Source organism: Tachypleus tridentatus, chromosome 6 (assembly GCF_004210375.1).
Source record: "Tachypleus tridentatus isolate NWPU-2018 chromosome 6, ASM421037v1, whole genome shotgun sequence".
In the NCBI taxonomy this organism is placed as follows: domain Eukaryota; kingdom Metazoa; phylum Arthropoda; class Merostomata; order Xiphosura; family Limulidae; genus Tachypleus; species Tachypleus tridentatus.
In genome coordinates, this window is record NC_134830.1 from 33,940,144 (window position 1) to 33,951,066 (window position 10,923).

Consider the following 10,923-nt stretch of genomic DNA (forward strand, 5'->3'; position numbering starts at 1 on the left):
ATTTTGATTGCTAGATGTAGTATTAACGTTTTGTAAACTTCGCTCATTAAATAGAATTTACACTGAGTACATAATGATCCCTGGTATTACTGATTTATTTATTTTATTCAGATATATCCTTCTTAACAGAACTGGAATGTTTATCTCACATTAATAATAACTGAATGAATTAACGAGGAATTAATAATTCCTCACATGTTAAGAATTTCTTTACTGGTTAGACTTTTAAATTAACACTACAGCATTACGTGACTGAATGGATCACAAACTAAAAGCCAAATACCGTTGTTGTTTAGCACAGAGTTCCATAGAGGGCTGTCTTTAGTCTGCCCGTCACGAGTATACACTCGGTTTTAGCAGAATAAGTCCGGAGACATACCACTATGTCACTGAGGAGATTTTAAAGAAAGAGAGCTTGTGTGAGAAAAGGACGATCGCAGTTGTTTATTTCAGAGCTTTGTCCACCGCGGAGATCAAACCATGGATTTTAGCTTTGGAAATCCATAGCTCCAGCTGCTGTCCCACTATCTCTGAATTTACATTGTTATTTCAATTATTATTCTTTAAAGTGTGAGCTACAGGCTAGAGACTAGTATAAAAAATAACAAGCTTATACATTAAAACAAATAACTAAACTAGAACACTCTTGATGACGAGAAACCCACTTGAAACAAAAATGTATCTCAGAACGGCTGGTATGGGTATTAACACTTTTATTGATAAGCAGAGAACAACGTTTCGACTTTCCTAGGCCATTTGCAAGTTAACAAAGAGAGAGTTTATAGTGGGGGTGTAGCTCAGGGGTAGAGCACTCGCTTCGCATGTGAGAAGTCCCGGGTTCGAACCCCGGCACCTCCAAAATATTATTATGGCCAAGCACGTTAAGGCGTTCGACTCGTAATGTGAGGATCGCGGGTTTGAATCCCGGTCGCACCAATGGAGCTGGTTTTTTTTAGCCGTGGGAGCGTTATAATGGTCGGTTAATCCCACTTTTCGTTGATAAAGAGTAGCCCAAGAGTTGGCGATGGGTGAATGATGATTTTGCTGCCTACCCTCTAGTCTCACACCTGCTAAATTAGGTAGGGTTAGCGTAGATAGCCCTAGTGTAGCTTAACGCGAAATTCAATAACAAACAAGGGACGACATTATGAACTGGTACGGGATTTGAGGGCCATTGCAGTTGGATTTTAGGTTATTATTTTGTATAGGTATAAAGGTGTTGCTTAATATATATATCTCATTTATATTATAGGTTAGGCGTAAGCTAGTCTTATATAATCGAGTTCTGGATTTCTTACCAAAGAAATCATGTTCGAATTTCTGCAATACCATAAAAATGTTCCATACACTTTAGTTACAGTGTGCGTTACAGGCACAGTAATCAGTTTTTTAGCGTGGGTGGTAAAATGCTTCTGTCTGGGTGTTTTTTGTTTTTGTCAGTAATTGAAGGTACGGACCGTGGAATTTTTTAGTAGCTTTGCCAAAAATATATGTCCAACTAGTTAGGGTGCTCGACTCGTGATTTCCATCGAACAAACACACAATTTCAGCAGTGGGGATGTTATAATGTTTCGCTCAATTCCACAATTCTTAGGTAAAAAAATAGCCAAGAGTTGACGGTGGGTAGTGATGATTAACTGCCTTCCCTCTTGTCTTTCACTGCTAAATTAGGTACAGATAGCGCAAATAGTCTTTGCGCGAAATTCAAAAACAAACCATGAATATAAAATACAAATAACTTATGGTTGATACACTAATTAGATTAATTTTTGATAGATGGGTCTAACGACTGTTCTCACCTTGTTTTTATTCACTGTGTATTATCTTTCGTCTTTTGTTACTCACTTTACTTTATTTTCATTTACATGACTTATTTATCTAATAACATTTTTATGTGATTTGTTCCACAACGTTAGATTTCGTTTCAAACCGTAATTTTTACATTGTACAGACCATTTAACTTGTTGAGTGCATTGATGGTAAATGTACATCCTAACCATACAAGCGACCTTTGCCGGACATTAATTTACGTTATAGGAATGTTACACGAGTACGCATGAAACATGCTTACGTACAAAATTAAATTACAAGTTTGTTTGTTTGTTTTGTTTGTTTTGAATTTCGCGCAAAGCTACTCGAGGGCTATCTGTGTTAGCCGTCCCTAATTTAGCAGTGTAAGACTAGAGGGAAGGCAGCTAGTCATCACCACCCACCACCAACTCTTGGGCTACTCTTTTACCAACGAATAGTGGGATTGACCGTCATATTATAACGCTTCCACGGCTGAAAGGTCGAGCATGTTTGGCGCGACGGAGATGCGAACCCGCGACCCTCAGATTACGAGTCGTACGCCTTAACACGCTTGGCCATGCCGGGCCAAAATACACATACTCCACGCCGGGGAATCGAACCCCGGTCTCTGACAGGCATGGATACTCACCACTATACGACCGAGGAATTAAAATGTACTCAAGGGGGCGCTCGGGATTAAATTACAAGAGTTAATTGATTTGTTTGTTTTTAATCAACAATGGAATGTCTAGTAGTATGTGATTACATTATTTTAGCTAATTTAATTTTATAAATAATTTGTTTTTATTAGTTATGTGAGCGGTAATTGATACAATTCTCTTAAAATTTCTGAGATGTTTAAGGTTTATAGTAATACTTTCTCAGTAAACTTTTGGGCAAGGGTGTTACTGACAAGAAGTAATCGCGTTGAACACTCATTGTTTTTCGCAATTCCTCTTATTAGAAAAACCTATTTTTTTATGTTTGTGATGACCTAAGTTCCACGATGAAGCATCGAAAGAAAAGCGGTTGAGAAAATGTAGAAGATGAATTATATTTTGTGGAATCATATGAAAGCTACTGAAAATCATACTAGAGGGAAGGCAGGTAGTCATCATCACCCACCGCCAACTATTGTGCTACTCTTTTGCCAACGAATGGTGGGATTAACCGTCATATTATAACGCTTCGACGGCTGAAATGGAGAGTATGTTTGATGCGACGGGGATTCGAACCCACGACCCTCAGATTACGAGTCGAACGCCTTAACCCACATGGCTTGTTCAAATAGGAAGTTTACACCAAATCGACTTTTACGAGAGAAGTATTTCGTAGAACATTATTTTAAAGCCCATAAAGCTAGTATGATATTCCAGAACGTAAAGTAGATTTTTCTTACTACTCAACAAGAATATTTATTCGCAAAAAAACTAAACAAAAACATAACTACGTTTTACTATCACAGAAAAAATAGATTTCTGTTACTTAGTAAAGTTTTTAGGAATATGTAATGGAATATGAAAATGCATCAAAGAAGTAAAAAAAAATACACACAACTTCTTAAAAATCTTTGCACTGGGAATATTTACATCACTTAAGTTCGTTGTGAAACGTGTTAATAATCGAAACCAATCTGCATTCTGGAATTTTAAGTAATTTTATGCACACTGCGCTAAGTTATGCTAAAATCCAACTATTACAAATATATTCTGTTCATTCACGGTTTAGTTTTTCTAGGTAAGTTTTTATTTCAGTTATTGCTTTATGTTATTATTTGTTTAACAAGAAATTTCTTGAGATAAATAGCAGTTACATTGAAGCTCAAATAGTAGTTGTTGTTGCTTTGAATTAAGTGCAGAGCTACACAAGGGGCTATCTGTGCTCAGCACACCACGGGTATCGAAACCCAGTTTGTAGCGTTGTAAGACCGCAAACATACCGCTGAGCCACTGGGGGGTACTCAAGTAGTAAAGAATTCACTTAACTGTACTAGCCGATTAGACGTGGCACCAGTGCATTAGATCCACGTGTGACGTATTCATTACGTCATTTTTTTTAACATTTCGCGCAAAGCTACTCGAGGGCTGTTTACGCTAGCCGTTCCTAATTTTGCAGTGTAAGACTAGAGGGAAGGCAGCTAGTCATCACCACCCACCATCAACGAATAGTGGGATTGACCGTCATATTATAACGCCTCCACGGCTGAAAGAGCAAGCATGTTTGGTGCGACGGGGATTCGAACCCGCGACCCTCAGATTACGAGTCAAACCCTTAACCCACCTGGTCATGCCGGGCCCAATGACGTCATATATACACCCTGAGAATGGAGAAAAATAAAGTTCTCCGTGGCAGGAAACGAAGGCAAAGCGACAAAACTTGACCCCTATTGTAACTCTACATGCACACAGGATAAAAATTTCATAAAGTTAGGGGTTGAACATCGCGTAATAAAAAGTTGTTCCAGTATCATATAAGCAAGAGTTCTCATACAGTAAGATTTTCTGAAAAAATCATAAGTTTAATAGATATTAAATAACATAAAAATAATTTTAATGGGATTCAAGTGACAACTATTCAGATCAAGTTTTACTTTTTTATTTAGAGTATCGCCACGGTTTATAATATTCAAAAGCAAAGGTTAAAAATAACTGTGGACAATAAAGTAGACCAATATTCGTATAAATCTAAATATATATTATAATGTTCTTTAATTCTAAAAAAGTTTAGTGCAGTTAACTAAAAGTTATGGTTGATAAAATGGTGTTCATTTTCACGGTGTCGGAAACATCAACAAAGAGGAGAATTAAACAAGAAGATAAAATATGACTAATCTTGATTTGAAGAATTATAAAATTAAAATACAGACATCGGAACAGGGGGTGGTCCCCCTTATTTTGATACAGTGGGGCCGGTGTCCATTTCAGCCGCTCTATGCGTTTCAATAGGTTTATGTTGTTGTTTTCTTTTATTCCCCGCAAAGCTACTCAAGTGTTATCTGCGCTAGCCGTCCGTAGCTTAGCAATGTAAGACTAGAGGGAAGGCAGTTAGTCATTACCACCCACCGCCAACTCTTGGTCTACTCTTTTACCAAAAAATAGTGGGATTGACCTTCACATAATGCCCGCACGCCTGAAATGGCAAGTATTTTTGGTGTGACAAGGATTCAAACTAAAGGAATAAAAAACCATATATGAATCTTTCGTGTTTAACTGCTATCTAGTTGTAGCGGACTAAAAGAAATTCTGCTACAATCAGGGATAAAGAAAAACAGTTTCTTAGGTAAAATAGAAATCCAAAATCAAACAACCTAACAATCATGTGATCGTAAGGTTAAAATAAAACCGAAATGTTGATTAAATTTTGCATGGTATTGGTTGGTTAATATGTACATTATTTTTATGTTGCGTTATTTATAACTTAATATTATATATACATATATAATATGGGATTATAAAATGTAGCTTGTGCTCTGGGATCTTTTCAGTTGATGCAGGATTTTTTGTTTAATTTGTTTTTGTTTTGGCTTGTTTTTGAGTTCAAATAACAAATTATTTAATTAGGTTTGAATTTGCTGTTTTTAACGCATTCCTTCCTTATTATTTTATTATTTAACTTCAGTAAAATGTAATTATTTTCATATATACAGATGACTAGTTCTGGCATAGTCTGGTGATTACGGCGTTCCCCTTGAAATTTGCTCAACGAACATGCTCATTTTCTAGGGTTGCTGTTAGGGCCAGACGCCTTAGTGTAAAAATTCTTGGCTAATTTAAATAATTCAAGGGTTGACTGTGGAATTAGATTGACGTCGAATGAAGAAGTTGATTTAATATCTACAATATGTATGCATTTCTGTGCTGTGTTGCTTGGTTAATATCTATATGATTTTGAGAATGCGGCGGTGTATACGGTTTAGCATAACATAATTATATTGTCGACTAGGTGTCTGTTGTATTTACAGCATTCTTAAAGATGTGACTAGGCCCGGCATGGCCAGGTAGTTAAGGCACTCGACTAGAAATCTGAGGGTTGCGGGTTCGAATTCCTGTCACACCAAACATGCTCGCCCTTTCAGTCGTGGGGGGGGGATATTATGTGATGGTCAATCCCACTATTCGTTGGTAAAAGAGTTGGTAGTGGGTGGTGATGATTAGCTGCCTTCCCTCTGATCTCACACTGCAAAATTAAGGACGACTAGCACAGGCAGCTCTCGTGCAGCTTTTCGCGAAATTCTAAACAAATCAAACAAAAGCGATGTGACCAGTGTGATTTAGTAGTCCAGTATCTATAACTTTTTAACCCCTGTTTTTTTACCGCTTCTGACTCTTAAACTGTTTTGAGGTTTAACATTTCATAGACACAAATGAAAACTTAATCAGTACGTTAGAAAAGAAAGGGGGCTGTACTTTGATTATTTCCAATTATATCCAAGCAAGTACTAGATATAAGCCGTTTATGTGATCAATTATAACATTCTCTACAGCATTTTCTAATGGTCTATAAATGGATATTAAAAAGTTCATTTTGCCAAAATTTTAGTTTCTTACCGCTGACTGATACATCAAATATTAAACGATGCAGCAAATATAAATAAAATTATATAGACACGCTCTGCTTTCAGAGTAAGGTGGAAAGGATCGGATACGGATTGTTCAACACCATATGTTACCTGAGCTTAGATCATAAAGATGGAGGCAGATTCATTAACTTAATATTACTCGTAAACCATGGTATATATGTGAATTAGATATAACGAGTACCTTATAATCGTTTGAGTTTTTAGGACTAATTTACTTGACAATTTGATAAGAAATTAATAGACAATAATACTTAGTTAAATGAGACGATGTTAAATTTTTACAGTCCAGAACAACACACGAGTTCACTTAACTTGTGGGTACAAGAGTACAGAACAGCTGTATATTTTGATTAAAATTTGATTAATTTTCATACTTAGTACAACAGAAACTCAGTGGAAGTGTTTGAATGCAGAAAACAGTTAATAGTTTGTGTGTCCTTCTTTAAAAACAGCAGACAGTCTTTCAGGCATTGTTGCAACATATTTATCAAAGTGTCTTTTGCGAATTTACTTCAAATGTATCTAATAAACTGCTATAAAGTTTCTCTGGAAGCAACTTTTAATTGGTCAAACAAATCCCAGATTTGCTCATTTTGGTTAAGATCGGGGCTCTGTGGGGGCCATTGGATCGTTTAAATGACTTCAGCAATTTTATTCCAAGCTGAATTATTTCTGCAGAAGTTGGATGAGTGTTTGGGGTAATTATTTTCTTGGTAGTATGTTTTTTTAACAAACATACGCAAACCAGTGGGTATACTACGACGGGTCAGTATCTGATGGTACAGCTGGTCCATTTTTCCAGCTATTTTGCAAATATCTGCTGTCGTATCAGCAGAAATACACATCCAAGCCATCACACGACCTCTCCCATGCTTCATGGTAGATGACATGCATTGAGGTAAGTATCTTTCACCTTTCTTCAGTTGAACGTAAAAACCACGTTTTAAATCAAATATTCCAAACTTGGACTCATTTGTCCATAACACCCTTTCTCAATCATCAATAGTTCAGGTTTCTACTTTTTAGCAACTTTCAGTCTCTTGACAATATTTGAAGATCGAAGCAAAAGCTTTTAACTGCTAAACGACAAAATATGAGTGTTCAACTACAGTTGTGTAATTCATATACACGGTACATATGAGTGTTCAACTACAGTTGTGTAATTCATATACACGGTACATCTACCCATCACCAGCTGAAAGTCACACAAACATGTAAATATTTGAGGCTAAAGAGGTCACGACCCCCCATGTCAAAAGTATTCATAAAGGAAAGAAATAAAGTAGTTACAAAAATAAGAAATAGAGAGAATAAAATGGTATATTAACTGATAATAAAATATTTTGTGTTAAAGAACTCATTTACATAAGGTCCCAGCATGGCCAGGTAGTTAGGGCACTCGACTCGCAATCTGGAGGTCGTGGGTTCAATTTCACATTCAACGAAACATGCTCGCCCTTCCAAGCATGAGGTTAGAATGTTTGATCACTTCTACTATTCGTTGGCAAAAGAGTAGCCCAAGAGTTCGCGGTGGGTGGTGATGACTAGCTGCCTTCCATTTGTAGTCTTTCACTCCTAAATTAGCGCAGGTAGCTCTCGTGTAACTTTGCGAGAAATTCAAACTAAACCCGTTACATCAGTAACATCCAGTAACGCGATTCTTAATAGGACTTTTTACGCAAGTTTTAGGCATTTAAAATTAAAAATAAAGTCCCTTCCTAATTATTTACTTTTATTACAGGTCGTGACTTTTGTTAAGAGTTGTAAAAAAAAATCCATTCTGAATTACGTTTGTTTGTTGTTAGGCATATAGCTACACAATAGCATGCCTATGCTATGCCCATCAGAGGTATAGACATCCGGTCTTTAGCGTTGTAAGTCGTCAGGTTGAGCCACTGGTAAGTGGGGCTAACTTAAGTATTATTTTGTTTAAATGATAGTGTGTGTATATATATATATGTATGTAGCTTAAGTTTTTCTTATTAAGCTCAAAATGTAGAATGAGATATCTGCTTTATTTTCTCCACAGGAATAAAACTCTAAATTTTAGTGTTATAAGCATGTAATATTACCACCGAGACACCAGAAGGTGGGTGGAGGAAATAACTGTAGATTGTTTAGTTTGTTTTTAAATTTCGCGCAAAGCTACTCGAGGGCTATCTGCGCTAGCCGTCCCTACTTTAGCAGTGAAAGACTAGAGGGAAAGCAACTAGTCATCACTGCTCACCACCACCTCTTGGAATACTCTTTTACCAACGAATAGTGTGATTGACCATCACATTATAACGCCCCCACGGCTGAAAGGTATGACGGGGATACTGCAGAGAAACTGAAACTATCAAACCAAATTTAATCTTTATATATTTTATTGTTAATCTAATCAATTATGTTATTTGGACTAATCATTTGCGAATAAAATTATTTTTTGTTACATTAATAACCCATTTAAGTGTCAAAAATAACTAATAACAATATTGGTAACATTTTTTTCTTGCTAGTTTGTTATAAACACTCATTTTTTAAAATTCGTTTTAAACTTGCTAAATGATTTCAGAAAAGTTTATAGTTTTCATCAAAATTTACCATTTTTGAAGTAAATTTCTGGCATGAATTGTTCATCACATTTTCTTGCAGCCCTCTAGTGTCAAAAAAAGAAGAAAGTAGTGTCATCTAATCATCCAATTAAAACTTGTAACGAAGTGCGTGCCATTCAGGCTGAAGCCACTAAGCCTATTAGTCTCGGATCTCGCAGCTGACAACAGTAATTCGTTTTATTAAAACAAGGTGTAAGATATCTTTTCCAATTAATATACGTACAAAAACTGCGCGTGATAAAGGGTCTTATTTGAAATTACTCAAACTTGGACGAAGCATAAAAGCTGAACCTTTAGCAGTAGGAGATGGCTCCTAATAATGTTTACTTGAATTTATTCCCACAAGTGACGGCTTTAATTAATTAGCGAAAACGCAAGGATGCATATCATTCGCATTTACCACCAGGTGGCGTTTTAGGAACTATTAACCAGCAGGTATTTTGCATCATGTATTTAATGAGAATAGTTTATATCCTTTGACAATTGAAACGCTCATAATAAAAAAGATATACATTTCTACAATTAAGAATTTATAAATTTATTATGCTTATATAAAATTATCGCACTGAGATTTATCAATTTATAATAAAATTTTAGCCAAAATTAGTGGAGAATAACACCACTTAGATAATTATATATGACTTAGTCTAGCCAGAATTACAATGTTATTCAAGATGATAAACGACTAAGTGTGCTCAACTTGAACATTGTTACGTTATACTTACCTCGATAAATGCCAAATAATGTAAACAGTGAATGATGAACTTTAAAAATATCAGAGCCGTACGTAGATTAATTATTCGAGTTGCGATATGGCAACACATTTTCAACTGTTTAGGAGTGTGTTAATAATGACATTATATTTTCAACTGTTTAGGAGTGTGCTAATAATGACAACACATTTTCAACTGTTTAGGAGTGTGTTAATAATGACAAGACATTTTTAACTGTGTAGGTGTGTGTTAATAATGACAACACATTTTCAACTGTGTAGGTGTGCGTTAATAATTACAACACATTTTCAACTGTGTAGGTGTGCGTTAATAATTACAACACATTTTCAACTGTGAAGGTGTGTGTTAATAACGACATTATATTTTCAAATGTTTAGGTGTGTGTTAATAATGACAATACATTTTCAGCTGTTTAGGAAAGTGTTAATAATGAAAATACATTTTCAACTGTTTAGGAATGTGTTAATAATTGCAACACATTTTCAACTGTGTAGGTGTGTGTGAAACAATAATTACAACACATTTTCAACTGTGAAGGTGTGTGTTAATAACGACATTATATTTTCAACTGTGTAGGTGTGTGTTAATAATGACAACACATTTTCAACTGTTTAGGAAAGTGTTAATAATGAAAACACATTTTCAACTGTTTAGGAAAGTGTTAATAATAAAAACACATTTTCAACTGTTTAGGAAAGTGTTAATAATGAAAACACATTTTCAACTGTTTAGGAAAGTGTTAATAATGACAACACATTTTCAACTGTTTAGGAAAGTGTTAATAATGAAAACACATTTTCAACTGTTGTAGGAAAGTGTTAATAATGAAAACACATTTTCAACTGTTTAGGAAAGTGTTAATAATGAAAACACATTTTCAACTGTTTAGGAAAGTGTTAATAATGACAACACATTTTCAACTGTTTAGGAAAGTGTTAATAATGAAAACACATTTTCAACTGTTTAGGAAAGTGTTAATAATGAAAACACATTTTCAACTGTTTAGGAAAGTGTTAATAATGACAACACATTTTCAACTGTTTAGGAGTGTGTTAATAATGACAACACATTTTCAACTGTTTAGGAGTGTGTTAATAATGACATTATATTTTCGACTGTGTAGGTGTGTGTTAATAATGACAATAAATTCTTCTCTACTATTGAAGATAAGTCGTATAGGTGCCATGATTTGCTGACTGCTTGTCCTTCCTCCGATCGCCATTTG

At 35.3% G+C, this 10,923-nt stretch overlaps 1 non-coding gene across 1 annotated transcript; it reads left to right on the forward strand.

The window, feature by feature from the left end:
- Nucleotides 1–786: 786 nt before the first annotated feature.
- TRNAA-CGC (transfer RNA alanine (anticodon CGC)) lies at nt 787–858 on the forward strand. Its single transcript has one exon. It is a non-coding gene; the product is annotated as a tRNA-Ala (tRNA).
- Nucleotides 859–10,923: the final 10,065 nt, after the last annotated feature.